The following is an 18000-nucleotide window of genomic DNA, read 5'->3' as shown; positions in this document are numbered from 1 at the left end:
CAAATCTCAGCGCGACTCACACTAACGCACCAATAGGGAGCGTTTATGTCACCCTCTATTTCTCCACTCCTAACGCGGCGCACACTAATGCACCAATCCGGAGCGTTTTACGTTTCCGACCGTCTGTCCAATCCCAGCGCGGTCGTTCTGACGTCAGCAGCCGCTGCGGCAGCTCCTGCTCCTGTCTACCCCTCCTTTGCAAATCTGCTCAGTAAGTTTTTGTTTCAATTTCTACAATTCTATTAGTAACAACATAAAAACGTCTCCATTGTCGGCTTCGCTAACCAAGGAATAGCAATAGACCTTTCTCACGAGAATTCCGTCTTTCCCGAGAGCAGCGCTTACCTCTGCCCTACTACGGAATCGTTACTTCCGTTGATAAAGTAGCACATCCCTCTACTTCACCCTTCTAACAATCATTAGCTAACCGTTTCTCCAGAATTAAGACACATAGTTGGAGACCCAATGCTCCTGAGAAATAAAACCAGAGTTTCACAATTAACCTGAATGCTATTTCGTTCACGCACTTTCACACAAGAAAAATGTAGTACATTCACACAGAATCCAGTCTTTCCCGAGAACAGCGAACAGTCTGTTCTACTACAGAATTACTACAGAATTATGACATACGTTAACAAAGCAGCGCTGACCTCTCCTTTGTCCTTCTAACAAGCTCAGAGAGTACCTATTACCTTTCCAGTGATAAGCGTTATCGGAATGCCAGTTGGATCCCTGGTACCTAAGACCAGAATTTCACAGGTAACCTTCGCTATCATACACACTTCTTCCACACAGAAAATGTCTCTAATGGCAACACACGGCAATGTCACAGAATTGAACCCAGACAATGCGTTGTGCAACTTCAATCGTCACACGTTTCTCCTATGTACCTACAGGATAACAACAATTCCGTCTTTCCTGAGAACAGCGCTTACCTCTGCTCTACTATGGAACCTTTACAAACTTTCGACTTCCTACATCCCAGAAGCCGTGCAAACAACATAAAACTCAACACGACTCAACATAGAGTGTTAGTACATGAACCAATATCAATAACCTATAATCAATAAGCTATTTACAAGCAATAATCACCAAACCAAAACAATAAAAACCATCGTCTTGCTACCAGAAAACTGTTGCAGCGCGGAACGTCAAATTTCCCCCCTTCGGCACAGACCAACTACCTCATCATCAAATTCACTCAAATACATTCATTGGTGGGGCCCATAACACCAACACTTACACTCCGTTGATCTGTTTTCTGAGGGAAATATGCTTCCAAATGCTGACATGAGAGGAATACCTTTACCTTACCTTAAACACATTGACTTCAAAACCTAGGATATCCCTCTCATAAGGAGATGGATCATTTAGTTGTTTGTAGGTTTAGTTTCACAGTCATTTATCTAGTCTTCAAATCCTATTAAATTATCTTCTTAAAATAATCAACACAACACATTTGTCAATTAATCAAATATTCTTTATCTAAGAAATATTGCAAGAAACGTTAGAAATCATCATCAGCATTTCAGAGCATTATATTTACCTATTCTGGCTAAAGTCGTCCTCTAAGTCAGTCAGTCAAGAAGAATTTTATTCAGCAAAGTTTGGTCGCAATTCAGTCTCTCAAAGATTCAGGATAACAGCTGTCCAGCAGTGTCACCGTCCTCTCCGTCAGCATAACGTCAGAATATCGAGTTCGAGAGCGAGCGAATAATAGTTCAATTCCCTACCTACTTTTATTATGAAAATAATGCCAAAAAGTATCAAGATCGGGGTTTAGAAAGTCGTGATTGGTCCACTTGGGATCGCGGGGTCATCAAACTTGCTTGTTCCGGCTTTTAAATTGAGCTTTGTCTTTGGTCTTGGATAGGTTCCCGGAGCGTCCTTGAAGGGTACATGTTCCCCCGGGGTCAGGTCCAGGCCACGGCTGCTGGCGGTGACGCCTGCGCACTTCAACCAGAACCTCGTGTTGTCAGGGCAGTCACATTTAACCTCTCGTTCAGCCATCTTGTTTAGGCCGAAATGGTCAACTTAAGCAAAAGAAACACAAAAACGTAATTAAAACATAGAAATGGCTAATAAAATGTTATCCCCTTGCTAATACCCATATGTGTGTGTAATTATCTAGCAGAAGCAACACTCAGAGCGGTTTATACTCACTGAATAAAGCACAAATCACAAATACATCACCAAAGCGACATATAACATACAATATTCGAATTTTCTACTATTAATATGCGTACTCAAGTTAGTTCACAATTAATGTAGCCATGCAAGGTGCAATTCCCACGTGTAATTCTTCTGTTAATATAGTTGGTGAGTTATCACTTCAAACGGATTAACAATATTACAATTAATTTATTATTCGTATTAATATAAACATGCGGAATGGGGGGGTATACAAAATTTTATACTACCCGCTCCAGCAAAGGTGAAGAAGAGGGTGACATTTTGTTATGCAAATAAGCCTTGTCACCAGCAGAGCAGTATTATTGCCCACATCAACAAGATCAGCACATCAGCAACATCGCAATGGCTCAAGAATCAGAACGAGACATCAAGGCAAGACCAGACAGTGACTGCCCTGCTGAGATGCACATTGAGCCTGCCATCGTCTGCTCCAGGCTACTATTCCTAGTATGTTAGGCGCAGTACAAACACAACCATACAATGGCACATTTGAACAACAAAAGGCTAGCTAAAATGTTAGCACTGGACCGCCTCCCTTGTTCTTTTGTGGAAGGAGTAATGTAATGTAAAGGTGAATTTATACCGCGCGGCTACCACTCCAAGGAGTATCTTGGCGCTAAGTCAACCAGATGGAATGGTTGGGGGAGGCAGACAAATTTCACGCAGGCACCAAAGACTACACCATTGCTAAGCAAGCTGCATCAGTAAGAGAAAAAATCCATGTCTTCAGAGCCTTTCTAAACTGGGTCTCCTGAGACAGGGATCGGATGAAAGAAGGAAGATTATTCCAGGCTTTAGCGCCCAAGACAAAAAGAGATTTGCCACCCTTGGTGGCTAGCCTGAATTTAGGGATAGTGAGCAGATTCAGTCCTGAAGATCTCAGACAGCGTGCCGGATGGTAGCGTTTAAAGCCATTACACAGATACTTAGGACCTCGCTGATGGAAGGCCCTAAAAGTGAGTAAAAGGATCTTAAAAAGAATCCTTTTACCAATAGGGAGCCAATGAAGCGTATTCAGTGCCGCTGATGCGGATGATTTGCGAGGCCAGCGTAGTACTAAACGTGCCGCAGCATGCTGGACTATTTGTAGTTTACGTAGTACTGTTTTGTTGGCTCCAGCGTATAAACTGTTACAATAGTCCAGCCTAGAGGTAATCAGGGCAACTGCGACTGTCTTCCTAGCTGGCAAGGGCAGGAGGTCAAAAAACTTCCTTAAAGATTTTATTATACAGAAGCATGAGCCCGCTACAGTCAGCGCTTGTTGTTTGAAGGATAACTGGCAATCGAACCTGATGCCCAAATTCCGAGCAGAGGTGATGGTCATAGGGGGAGCCTCAGTATCCTTGGGCCAGCAAGTTGTTGGAGAAAACAGATTTTGTTTACCAAAGGGAATAATTTCTGTTTTGCCAGCATTGCATTTAAGGTGATTGTCCGCCATCCAATGAAAAGTGGCAGCTAGGCACTGTCTGAGATTGTCCTCACTATCTAAATGGTCACCGTCTAGTACTAAAATAAGCTGAGTATCATCAGCATACGAGATACTACTAATCTGGAAGCTTGTAATTAGTTTCATCAGAGGGACCATATACAAGTTAAAAAGCAGTGGACTCAAGCTTGATCCCTGGGGAACTCCAGAGCTAAGGGGTCTGGCCTCCGATTGGAAATCACCAAGCACTGTAACTTGTCGTCTGTTTGTAAGGAAATTTTTTAGCCAAGCCAGAACCACCCCACCTACTCCTGCGGCAGCCAGACGGTTCAGAAGGATGTTATGAGAAACCGTATCAAAGGCTGCCGACAGGTCAAGTAGGATTAATACAGCTTTCTTACCCTGGTCCAAGGCCATCCGAAGGGTCTCTGCTGTAAACAGCAGGGCAGATTCGGTGGAATGATTAGAACGAAACCCTGACTGATTAGAATGCAGAATATTATTTTCTTCCAAGAAACTCGTGAGCTGGTAATTCACGAACTTCTCAGTCATTTTGGATAGAGCAGGGAGCAGGGATATTGGCCGTAAATTAGAGAGGGTGGTCGGGTTGGCTAGTGCCTTTTTTTGAAGAGGCTTAAGAGCAGAAAGTTTCCAGTCATTTGGAACATCCGCTGTGGCTAGGGATGAATTAATGATCCCGTTGATAATGGGATTCATTACTGTAGCTAGGGTATGTAGGACTGATGAGGGGCAGGGATCAAAAGGAGAGCCCGATTTACAGGCAAGAATGGCCTTTAAAGAATCTTCCAGCGGTACGTGAGAGAATATTTCCAGAGTAGTTATACTTTTCTTGCTCTCTGTGTTCTCAGTGATTTCTAAAGTGGACGATGTTTGGGGGAAAGTCCTAACAATGTCAAGGATCTTATTTTCAAAATACACTGCAATTTCATCACAGAGTTTCTGAGATGGCGGGATTTCCTGCCGAAGGACTGAAGGATTAGTAAAGTCCTTGACTATTTTAAAAATTTCTTTTTCTTTGTTACCTTGAGCTGCCATAGAAATGGCCTGAAGAAAATGGGCTTTCTTAGCTGACTTTATGTTAGCATGATAGATTCTTCTTGCTTGTTTGTAGATGTCCCGAGCAGAGGCTTCGTATAGCCTGCGCCATCTCCGTTCCAGTTTTTTTAACTCTGTCAGTTCTAATCGCAAGGCAGATGAGAACCAAGGGGCTCTCCTCTTTGTTGTTCTAGTATTAGAACTTGAGGTCTGAGACCTAATAGGGTCTAATTGGTGACCTACCTTGTTTAACCAATCGCAGAAACCTTGATTGTCTCCGGTTGTATTCCCTGTTGTCCTAGGTGCACTAGATGTAAGAGATTCAATCAACTCAGGTCTATTGGATAATTTCTTCCAATTGGGTTTGCACATGAACTTGGAAGTGGGTTTATTGTTGGAATTCGGTATCATATTTTTGTAATTTAGTGAAATATGAAAAGGTATGAAAAAATGGTCAGACCAGATCTGGGGACAGGGTGATTTTACAACAAGTCTAGTGGAGTTAGAGCAAATACAGTCCAGAAGGTGACCTCCTGAATGTGTACTTTCATGGGTCAAAAGGGTGAGTCCCAGGACATTAATAATCTCCATAAAGCAGTCAACTCCAGGAGCAGAAGGAGAATCAAGATGCAGGTTAAGATCTCCTAACACAGTGAAATTAGCAAATCTAAGCACTAGATCACTTAATATATTTCCCAAGTTGTCCAGGAATTCCTTTGCTGGGCCTGGGGGGCGGTAAATCAATACCCCAGAAAAGGTGAAGGAGTCATGGATGGCCAGAGAGAAGGCTAATGCTTCGGCTCCTTTGATGTCTACCAGCTCATAGGAAGAACATTTTAAGGAATTGCGATGAATAATAGCAATGCCTCCTCCCCGTTGTGTAGGTCTATCTAACCGCTGAATAGAGTAGTCCTGCGGTAGGGCTATGGCTAAATCTGGATTACACCACGGCTTCAGCCAGGTTTCGGTAACCAACAGCCAATCCAGCATGTTGTCAGAGATCAAATCATGAATATTCTGGGCGTTTTTGCAGATAGAGCGGGCATTGATAAGGCCACCTCGAAGTGCTATGGGGTTGGCAGGAACCTTATAATGCGTCGGATGAGGTGCGGGAAGTGGCAAGGCAACCCTAGGCAACATGTCCAACATACCCAAACGGCAGTTGTAGATCGTGAAAACTTACGATAAGGGGTCCGCCTCCACGCCTCCGTAACGCTGACGGGCGCAGACGGGCAGGACTCTGGCCTGACTCAGGCACGAGTCAGGCACGACCGCTGCGCGTTACCGCTGCGCGAGCTGAGGGAGGGTTAAATAGTAACTCCCCACACGTTCAGCTGAGCACTAGAGCGCTCAGTGCAATGGCACCACCAGCTAATCCAGTCCACCAAGATGGCGGTGAAAGTGCAATAATACGGTGATACAATCCGCTAAAGTAGCGGTGAGGTCACAGTTTACAGTGCAGGAGTGTGGGCGGCTAGAGATACAATTAAAAACAAGGTATGAACAAAGCAACTAACTCAAATACAAAACTAGGAATGTAGTTAAAAAACGCTGGTAAATTTAGTTGCGACAAGCGAAGCGCTAGCAAGTACAAAGCGCTGCGATTGTGAGTCTGGCTATCCCTTAGGGCATGATACTAAGCGGTCAGCTTAAATAGTTGGTTTTCCAGAATTTGTTGTGGCCATCTGCCCAAAATGGAAGGTTCACAGCAGGACCTATTTTGCCAGAGTTGCTTGTACAGAGCTACATCACGATGTGCTGGAATTGGTTAGACAAGCTTTGCAGCAGAGTGCTGTTCACATTAACCACCTGACGACAGACATGTAGACCGGTTGCCAAGTCACTGATTACATGTGCATCACTGCAAACTAGGGGGCATATTAACAAGGTGCGGCGATAGTATTATCGCCACTTTAGAGCCCGTTTTTGGGCGAAAAGCGGCGATAATATTATTGCATTATCAACAAGGACACACTAGCGCGTGTATCCTTGCATTAGCGCCCCTTGTCAGCATACCTCCCATCGCATCTCTAATGAGATGCAAAGGAGGCGTGCCTGACCAGACTCCCTTGGGTAAATATCGCTAACCCACCTTCCTCATATTAACAACGAGGGTTAGCGATATTTAAAATCACGTTAAGTATGCCTTAACGCAGGAATTTAACGTCTGTTAAATTCCTCACTAAGGCATACCTAACATGGGGGGTGGATTGTGTGGCAAAGACCACAGGCCCTATCACCAAGGATATCGCCGTTTTCCATTGAACATCGCTGGAAAACATCGCTATCACTGGAATAATTATCGCCATTGCGCTATGCGTTAATACAGCGCTAGCAAGGCAATAATTATCAGCGATAGCCGGCGATAAAATTCCTCACACTAAGAGCGGCCAGCGATAATTATCGCTGCCGATTGTCGATATGCCCCTAGATCTCTTCTGTGGGGGGGTTAGAGAAATGATATCTGCAGGTGTTGACACTGCTGAGATTTTTAATGGTGCTATAGAAGCATGCAACATTAGCCATGTTCACCATGGAAAATTCACATACTGCAGCAAACATCTTGGAAGACTTTAGCAAAATGGTCTTGAATGGCTGCGACCAAGAGGTCTTAACATTGGATTTGTCACTACGGACAATGGCAGTAATATAGTTAAGGTCATGGCAGGTGTTGGCTATTTCAGGGTCCAGTGTTAGGCACACTGCATCAACATAATTGTACAGGACTTTCAAAGAGGATACAGTGTACCACCGTGCTTGAATTGGAACAGGTAAGGAATGCACCAATGAGTGATATATGAGTGATTGTTGTTTGTCAGTGTTGAGATGATTCATGTGGTGGCAGACAGTGAGATTGGGTATTTAACAATAAGTATTAAGCTTGATTGTGTTTGTGATGATATACAATGTTGGTGGCCTAATGGGTGATCTGAAAATGTCTTTCCTCAAGGTGATTTTTTCCTTCCCCTTTGACACTTAGCGAGATTTGTTTGCCGGGTCCACTGTGCTTTGTTTTCTGGTTCACACTTCTCAAAGACCAGACCATTCCCTTTAACTAACAAACGCAAATCTAGTCTACAGAAAAAATGACTCAATGTTTCTCTTGTTCATAAACATCATTGCACTACAGGTCCATCTCTCTCATTCGGGTTTGGACTAGAGTCAGTACGGAGTTGGGCATATTCGTTACTCAGAGTCAGGCAGATGATGGAAGGACTCAGGGTGTGGCTATTTCAACAACTGCCAGAAGAAGGAAAAAATATTAACTTCACAGAAACCAACATGTTAATGATCTAACAGGCCTACGTAACTCTGTGGACTGATGAGAGGTGCATTGATTACTTGATTTGAGAAATGCAATGCTACTGAGTGTGTGTACTTGCTTCTTCAAATTTGAAACTAAGTGGTGGTTGGGTGGGGGGTCTGTTTGTGTAGTTAACTGGAGACAGACATGTGGTCATCATCACATTATGTACATGGTAGGCTACATATTATGATGATGACTATGCACGTGCTAGGCTACATATTATGATGATGATCAAGACAATTGTGAGTTTTGTCAGCCCAATACATGTGGCCACTTGTCTATGATTGTTGGTAATTGTTCTCATTTAATTGATCGCAAATCAGTCATAAAATGAATGATTTCAAAGGACTATTCTCTTACTCTGCCTCTGAGTCTTCTTGGTGCACTCCTCATGAAGTTTACCTTATGTCCTTTGCCTTGATTCTACAATACATTCCTGTTCTACAATTCTCAGGCTTTCTCTTCTCCTACACAAAGACAAAAGCACCATGACACTCACGCTTACCGTACCTGACTGCTTCAGCCGGGCACCCAAGTTTGACAGATAATCCTAGAAGAATGCAGATGCACCTCTCAATTTGGAAATACAGATAATTTTTCTTTTAATAATCATTTTTTAGAACTGTGTACGTTGTTCGCTTTACCCCTGCATAATTTGTATTTCCTAATTTTCAAACCTTGGTGATAGAACATTTAGATAATCATAATAAAAAATAATGTGGGTCTCTCTGGCACTGACGGACTGTCTGCATTGCAGTTAGGTTAACTGTGACATAGTCATTCCTTTGTTTCCTTTTCCTCCCACAACATATTGATTATGGTTGGCTGCTCACACCCCTTAGTGGTCAATATAGTTGCATACTGCAGAGACTACGAGAGTAGTAGGACTTGGGTACCACATATCTCATTGTTATACATTATCAGCAAATATTTTAAAAACAGGTTATTCTAAAACTAAAAGGCAGCAGAGAAAAGTAATACACCCCCAAAATGATTTGAGGCATAAATAACGTAATATAAATATTTATTACTCAAACAATAAAAACCCACCCAGTCAACCCATACAACTGACCCAACCCTCTCCTCAAACAAATCTCCCTGTCCCCAACCCTTGTCCCACCCAAATGTCCATCATTATCCAAAAAAGAAAGTCCAAACTGTCCCAGTCCCAACTCCCACATTCGCACCCACTGCCCTCAAGTCCCATCCATGAAAACAAAAGTTAAAAAGGGTCAGAAGGGCACTACACACTGCGGGCAAATCCCAGGAGCTCTTCTAGGTGTCTCTCTGTCTGGGTCCGCTGGGCTTCTATCCACGCCAGCCTCAACAGGACATGGCATTGGAAAGTGCAGTCTGAGAGAGGGGCTGCAGTGAAGGATTAACGGTGTGCTGCCAGCAAACTGCGGCATTGGTGCTGAGAGGCTGGAGGCCCTGGGCAGCTACCTCCTCCTCCACCAGGAACACCAGCCGCTGACACTCTTCTGGTGTCACCTCCAGCTTCTGCTGCTGCAGCCGGGCTACTACATCCTGTTGAGATGGACGATGGACGATGACCAGGAGTAGCGAGAAATTAAAAAAAGACAAATTATAAACAATGCTCTGTGCAAAAAAACGTGTTTATAATTCTGTAGTGGGTCGCACAGTAGGAGTACGTTGATGGTCTCCTAGGTCCATTTGATTTGATGTGATTAGAGTCACAGCCATTACCAGCACATCCCTCACATAAATCTAAAGACAAATGTCAAATGCACTAACTGTCTGAAAGGAATCAAGGCAGAATGAACACAGCATCACATCAGTTTGAAAACACTGTTATTTGTTGTCTTCTGTTGAAGGATTTCCTAGTAAAAAGTAACTAAGCAGACACTTTGGGGTCTATTATGATCGCGGGCGGACTGGGAAATGGGACCGCTCGCTAAGGGTGCGGCGGTCCCGCATGGGCAATTAGGATGCATCTGCCACACTGGCGGGCGCAACCCGCATTTTTTGCATTGCGGCGGGCGGTGCTGTCAGCAGCACCCACCACAGTAAAAAAACGACATGTGCGCATTTGCATGCACAACGTGGCAGGCACCGCGCGGTGCCTGTCACGTCGTCCATGCAAATGCAGGGGGGTACCATAGGTACCCCCCATGTGCCCGCCCCACCCCCCAACATCCTGAGGGCCCGCAATGGGCCCCCAACTGAGGAAACCGCATACCTTTACGTAACGCAACGCCACAGAAAGGCTGCTTCCAGCTGCCATCATAATATGGATGGAGGTGTCTAGCAGACACCGCCACCATATCAGGCCCCTTTCCCATCCGATCACCTGTGTGACCGGCGGAAAACTGGCAGACGGTCTTTCCGTCCGCCGGGGTCCCCCCCGCCATTCTAATATGGCGAGGGAAATGGCATGCGGGCGGAGGAGAATGTCGGGCGATCCGCCCGACATTCTAATAGTCCCCTTTGTGTGGTAAAAAATAAATATAAATTACCTCTCATTTAATAGAAAGGCATTTTGGACTATGGAGTAAAAGTACTTTCTCTCTTGTTGTGCTAATTTAATTAATAAAGGTATGCTAGCTCAGCTGGCTCCTTAGTTGTACTCTTCACTCAGACGTTTCCAGTCTCTGCAGCTGGGGCAGCAATAATAGACAATTATCTTATTCCAATGGCTCTGCTCTTCTCCAAAATGGCTTTCAATTTTACCCTGACTACAAGGCAGATGAATAACATGAATGATACACGTCACTTATAAAATAAATCAATGATGCAGACATACTGTCTGCCGTAAACAGACAGTGGGAAAAGCGATGTACCTCAGTACAGTTAGAGGATTAAGGAACAGGATATAGCTTTGGCTCGTTTGTCACAGACTATCCCATCCTTAAAAGTCAAACAATTATCAATTCATCATTGCATTGTTCTTCTAGTATTTTTAATCTTTACCCTTGGGTTTGATAATCACCATTTAAGCTTTACATTCTCTCATCCAGTCTTTCACCATTGAAAATCACCCATCCATATATATCCAATTTATCCATCCTAACATGGCTCCCAGCAAACCTTTCACCAAAATCCATTTACCCACTCATGCATCCAAACACCCAATCACCCATCCTGCTTTGCCTCTAAACCAACCGAGCGTTCCTTTCACCCTCCCAGGTAGGCATCCTTTCACACACCCAGGCAGTCATCCTTTCACCCATATACCCTTCCATCCATCCTTCACCCACCCATGCATCCTATCACCCACCTATATTGATCCTTTGACCCACGCATCCTTTCAGTCATATTACATGCATTTCACACATCCTTTATTCTTCCATCCTGTTTTCCCTTTACCATCAAACCATTATTGTTAAAGTTCATTCATGAACCTTTGTCTGCCAAGCGATGCCGCTGGAAACCAGGGATCCTTGCCAGTTTGAGGGAAGCGGAGCGCAGAAGCCTCCCCGGAACATAAAAAGAGAATCGTTTCTGCAAATAGCCCGGCCCTAGGCCGTGGAGTGCCCGATGGGCTATGGTGAGGGATTTAAACACCACCCGCGCCTTGACCAGAAGCCAGTGCAGTGAGCGCAGGTAACCCCGCACACTCTCCCTGGGCGGGATCTCTCCCAGGAGGCGGGCGGCCGCATTCTGGATCACCTGGAGTCTATTAAGGGAGTAGGCTGGAATCCCCACATACAGCATGTTAGCGTAATCCAGGCGAGACAAGATCAGCGCACGCACCACCGACTCGCGAGCTGACTGCGGAAGAAGCGGAAAAAATCTTCTCAGAACTCTGAGGAGCCCAAAACAGCAACCCGCCAGTCGATTCACCTGGCTGGAGAAGAAAAGATTTCCATCGAACCAAACACCCAGGTTCTTGGCTATCTGGCTACTGGACAGGGGGGGCAGGAATTCGGCTGGCCAGATCAAATCTCTGAACCCAGGTGGAAAATCTCCAAACAGCAGAACCTCTGACTTGTCTTCGCTGCATTTCAACTGGGCGTTAGCCAACCATTTGAAAACTGCAGCGAGGCACGATTGCACAGGGGCCACAGCAGCCATGTTCTTATTCCAAGTGAACAAAATTTGCATGTCATTAGCGTAAGAAATCACCTTAGCCCCCAAACCCTCCGCCAGCATGACGAGAGGGGTAAGATAGATGTTAAACAGAAGGGGGCTAAGGGATGAACCCTGAGGCATCCCTGTGCAGACCCACTGAGGTGAAGAAGCCGCCGGGGAAGCCAAACCTGCTGAGACCGACCCTCCAAAAAGGACTTAATCCAGCCCCAGGCTGAGCCAGACACACCAATCTCTGTCAGTCTGTCTAGTAGTAAGGAATGGGGGACCGTATCAAAAGCAGCCGACAGGTCGAGCAGCACTAAGGCTGCTCTCCCGCCGGCATCGAGACACTCCCGAATAGCTTCTGATACTTCCACTAGAGCACCTTCCGTGCTAAAGGAGGGGCGGAAGCCCGACTGAGCAGGATGTAATAGGCCCGCCCCCTCCACATACTCTGATAGCTGCCTGTTTACTATCTTCTCGCACACCTTAGTAAGGCTAGGGAGAAGAGAGATCGGTCTATAATTCCCCGGAGTCGAGGGATTAAGAGTAGCTTTCTTCAAGAGGGGGAGGATTTTAGCCTGCTTCCAAACACTCGGAACCCTAGCGATGTGCAAGGACATATTAATGATGTAATTGACTTCGGCATTCACAGTCTCTGCAACGGAAGCCAGAAGTCTTGCCGAGCATGGGTCAGCCGGGGAGCCGGACTTCAAGCCCTTCAGTGCTCTCAACGAGCAGGACAGGTCAACCGGGGAAAAATTAGCCAAGGAATGGTTGGAAAAAATAACCACCCGGCTGGGAGCATGAGAGACAACAGATGGAGACATGCAGTCTTGCACGGCAGGACTTAAAAAGCTATCTTTTATCCCTTGAATTTTATCCCCAAAAAATTTGGATAGGGACTCGCACCAAGCAGCCGTCGCAGGCATCGTGCTGCTTTGAGCTTATGGAGACATAAAGCTCTGAACGATGGCGAAGATCTCTTTAGAATTATTTTGAGCCTGATCTATGTGAGTGGCAAAAAACTGCCTTTTAGCTAAAGAAATGGCCTTATAATAAATTTTCTGGCCCTGCCTAAGCCGGCTCTTGGCTTCCAAACAGTAGTTGCTGAGGCGCCAAGATCGCTCCAGTTTCTTACAGTCCTGCTTCAGTTGGAGCAGCTCCACTGTAAACCAGGGTTTAGAGGGAGAATCCCTAGACCGTCTAGAAGAAGTTGGAGTGGCTATCTCAGCCATAGAGTCCTGTAACCAGTTATGAAAGGCAGCGAGACTCCCATCCAAATCCTGCGGAAGGGCCGGTCTGTTAACCTCCAAAACTCTGGCAAAATTGACAGGGTCAATTTTCTTAAAAGAAGGTTTATGAAAAACAGCAGGCCTTGGGCTCGGTGAGGCTACTTCCCATGTAAAGTAAATTAAGCAATGGTCAGACCACGGGACCGGAAGTGGAGCCTTAATTTTGATGGGAAAAGTCGAAAAGATGGGATCAAGAATGTGGCCACCTTGGTGGGTCGGCTGGCATACGAGACATCTTTAATTATTACACAGACCCATTGCGAAAGCTGCGCAACCTGGCAGATATCGAGAAGCTCCACCGTATCCCTTAAATCCCCTTGATCCAGATGGATACTCTTCAGGTAGCTGTGAGGATCGCCATGCCTGTAAACTGTCTGTTAGGGAACGACTTGGAGAGCTCACAATGGGCTAAGGTGGAGCGGAGTGCTCACCTGGAGATGTTGGGTATGCCGGATTGGGCGTGTGTCACCACACGGTCCATGGCAGCAAGTAGAGGTGCTCAAGAGGTCCTGGAGCCTGAGAGCGAGGCCCAGGGACCGGCCTTAGAGAGAAGAGGCAGGGGGCACGGGAAACCGGCCCCTGAAGTTCCCACGGCCCAGGAGGAAGCAGACCTTGAGGGGGATGCCCTGGAGCCTACCGGGGAACAGATAGCTGAACTGGGGGACCTGCTTGAGCTGACCCATTGGCAGCAGGAAGGAGGCCCCTCCACGGAGGACTTTTGTAAGGCACAGAAAGAATGCCCTTCGCTCGTGGGTATGCGGCAGCAGGCTGCAGACCAGGCCGCAGGTGATCAGTCTGGGTCACATTTCCTTTACTGGGAGAACGACCTCCTATATACCGAGCCTAAGGTTGCTGAGCATGGGTCAGCCCGTGTGCTGGTGGTTCCCCAGGACTTCAGAGCCTTCTTTCTGGGGCTGGCTAATGATGTGACTTTGGCAGGACATTTGGGGCAGGACAAGACCTTTGAAAGGCTTGTCACCCACTTTTATTGGCCTCAAATGCGCAGGAGTTCAGACACTCACTGCAGGACCTGTCAGACTTGCCAGGCAAGTGGAAAGAGTGGAAGGAAGCAGAAGGCTCCACTCCAGCCATTCCCTGTGGTCGGTACCCCACTCCAGCGAGTGGGGATTGACATTGTGGGGCCACTGTACCCCAGGACAGCCATGGGCAACAGGTTTATCCTGGTCCTGGTGGACCATGCCACCCGGTACCCGGAAGCTATCCCTCTGAGGACAGTGACGGCCCCCGTGGTGGGACGTGTACTGATGGGAATTTTCTCCCGAGTGGGATTCCCTCTAGAGGTGGTGTCTGACCGGGGTACCAATTTCATATCCAAGTATATGAAATCCCTTTGACAAGAGTGTGGTGTAACCTACAAGTTCACCACACCTTACCACCCCCAAGGAAACGGGTTGGTTGAGAGATTCAACCGTACCCTCAAGGGCATGATAATGGGTCTGGAAGAACCCATGAGGCGTAAGTGGGACGTCCTCTTGCCATACCTTCTCTTTGCGTACCGGGAGGTGCCACAGAAGTCTCAAGGGTTCAGACCATTTGAGCTCCTGTATGGCCACCCGGTGAGAGGACCTCTAAGTCTGGTCAAGGAAGGCTGGGAGCAATCTCCCAGGATACCTCCCCAGAATGTATATAGCTACATGCTGGCCTTCAGAAATCAGACTAGGCGATTCAGGCAACTTGCTGAGGCAAATCTGGAAGCCAGCCAGGAGGAGATGAAGCGGTGGTACGACCAGAATACAAATCTGGTAGAGCTTCAGCCTGGACAAAAGGTGTGGGTCTTGGCCCCCGTGGAGCCTTGTGCGCTCCAGGACAAGTGGACCGGTCCCTTTGAGGTTGTGGAGCGCAAGAGTCCAGTTACCTATTTGGTGGACTTGCGGTCTCCAAGGAACCCCTTAAGGGTACTTCATGTCAACCGCCTCAAGCCCCACTTGGAGAGGTCCCAAGTGGGAATGTTCTTGGCAACAGATGCTGGAATGGAAGAGGAGACCAAGCCTCTTCCTGACCTCCTGTCAACCCAGGAGCAAGATGGGTCAGTGGATGGTGTCATCCTCTCTTCCGCCCTGACCCCTGAGCAACAGAATGATTGTCAGCAGCTGCTGGGACAATTTTCTGATCTGTTTTCCCTGGTTCCCGGTGTCACTGATTGGTGTGTCCATGATGTGGACACTGGGGATAGTACACCTGTGAGGCACAAGGCCTACAGGGTGACTGACAGGGTGAGGGCATGCATCAAGGAAGAGGTCTCTAAGATGTTTGCACTCGGGGTAATTGAGTCCTCCAGCAGTCCTTGGGCAGCCCAGTGGTCTTGGTCCCAAAGGCTGCAGTGCCGGGAGCCACACCCGAACTCCGGTTCTGTGTGGACTACAGAGGACTCAATTCAGTCACCAGGACTGACGCACACCCCATCCCCAGAGCTGATGAGCTCATAGATCGGCTAGGGGCTGCCAACTACCTCAGCACGTTTGATTTAACGTCTGGGTACTGGCAGATCGCCTTGACCGAGGGGGCCAAAGAGAGGTCAGCATTTTCCACCCCAGATGGGCACTACCAGTTCCGGGTTATGCCCTTTGGGATGAAGAATGCCCCTGCCACCTTCCAGAGGTTGGTCAACCAGGTGTTGGTTGGACTGGACTCGTTCAGTGCAGTCTACCTGGATGACATCGCCGTGTTCAGCTCCTCTTGGGAAGAACACCTGCGCCACCTCTGGGAAGTGTTGATGGCGCTGCAGAGGGCAGGCCTCAGGATCAAGGCGAGTAAGTGCCAGATCGGGCAGGGTTCCGTGGTGTACTTGGGGCACCAGGTTGGGAGCGGCCAGGTGGCACCCCTTCAACCCAAGATAGAAACCATCCTGAATTGGGAGTCGCCCAAAACCCAGACAGAGGTGAGAGCCTTCCTAGGTCTCACCGGGTACTACAGAAGGTTTGTCAAGGTGTATGGCAACATTGTTGCCCCCTTGACAGCGCTGACTTCTAGGAAGCAGCCCCGGAAAGTTATTTGGACTGACACCTGTCAGAAAGCTTTTGAGGCCCTGAAAGCTGCTATGTGCACGGCGCCCGTGCTCTTGGCTCCCAACTTCTCCAAAGAGTTTGTCGTTCAGACAGATGCTTCAGAGCATGGTGCGGGAGCTGTTCTTTCACAGATTAATGAGGAGGGCCTAGATCAACCTGTAGCCTTCCTTAGCAAGAGGTTACTTCCACGGGAACAGAGATGGAGTGCTATTGAGCGTGAGGCATTTGCTTTGGTCTGGGCGCTGAAGAAGCTAAGACCCTACCTATTTGGGTCTCACTTCCGGGTTCAGACAGACCACAGGCCCCTCAGATGGTTGATGCATATGAGGGGTGAGAATCCAAAGCTGTTGAGGTGATCCATTTCCCTACAGGGTATGGATTTCACGGTGGAACATCGCCCTGCTACAGATCACGCCAATGCTGACGGTCTGTCCAGATTTTTCCGCCTTAGTGATGAGGAACTCCCTGGGGTAGGGTAGTTCTCCCCACCTTTCAGCTGGAGGGGACACGTGTTAGACCTGGCACCTTGGCGTGAGTCTCCCTTCCACCTTTTGTCGCTGTGCCTCATGTGTTTTGCTGGTGTTAGCTGCTCAGAGCACTGTGCCACTGCCAACCAGTGCCACAGTGCAAGTGCTCCCTGTTTAAAATGTATATGTTGGTTGGATGTCCATGATTGGCTTATTTGGTTTACTGTCAGACCCCAGTAAAGTGCACCAGGAGTGCCCAGGGCTTGTAAATACAAATGCTGCTGGTGGGCTTGCAGCACTGGTTGTGCCCCCCACAGAAGCGGCCTAGTAAAATGTGTCTAGGTCTGCCATTGCAGAACCTGCGTGCAGTCTGGTACTGTCATGCTGACTGGGCAAGTGCACCCACTTCCCAGTCCCTAAACCTTCCCTTAACTTCATATTAGTCACCCCTATGGTAGGCCCAAGGGCAGGGTGCATTGTAAGCATAAGGTAGGACAAGCCCTGAGGTGTGTGGCATGTCCTAATAGTGAATTACAGCCATTTTTGTTGTTCACTACTGCAAGGCTACCTGTTTCCATAGGCCAGAATGGGCTGTCAGAATTGTTACATCCTATGATCCTAACAGACCCAGGGAACATGGTAGAAATTCGATTTTAGTATGCCTGAACTCAGAATAATAAAATACATCTTTTAGCAAAGGTTATTTTAATATTCTGGGTTTACAAATACCACTTTTAGAAAGTTGGTATTTGCTTGCCTGACCATTTCAGCCCACCTCTGCTATGATGTGTATCTGCCTGTCTGGTTTGGGTGAGTGACAGGGCTGGGGAAACCCAGAGGGGCAGGGCTAGGTAGCCTGGTGGTGAATAGAGAGATTGACATCCAGATGGGTGGGAGGAGTGCACCTGGACTCTGAATAGGGCTGTGCTCTGCCACCACAATCCTGGCTCCACCTCCTGTGGCGCGGCTGATGTCTCTGCCCTGCACCCTGAATAGAAAGTCAGAGTCATGTCAACAAAGTGCTCAGGAACTGGTGTGGACTGGGCAAAGGCCCCTCTACCCCAGAGGAACAAAGGAATTAGGGGTATAAGTATTGGGACCCTGCTCCCAAGAAATTAGATCCTGCTTGACAAGAAGAACCTCTGCCTGAGGAGAAGGAACTGGGAAAGCTGTAAGGAGGAGTACTGTAACTCTGACC

This window comes from Triturus cristatus, chromosome 7 (assembly GCF_964204655.1).
Source record: "Triturus cristatus chromosome 7, aTriCri1.1, whole genome shotgun sequence".
Classification (NCBI taxonomy): Eukaryota; Metazoa; Chordata; class Amphibia; order Caudata; family Salamandridae; genus Triturus; species Triturus cristatus.
Note: the sequence above shows the minus strand (reverse complement) of the source record.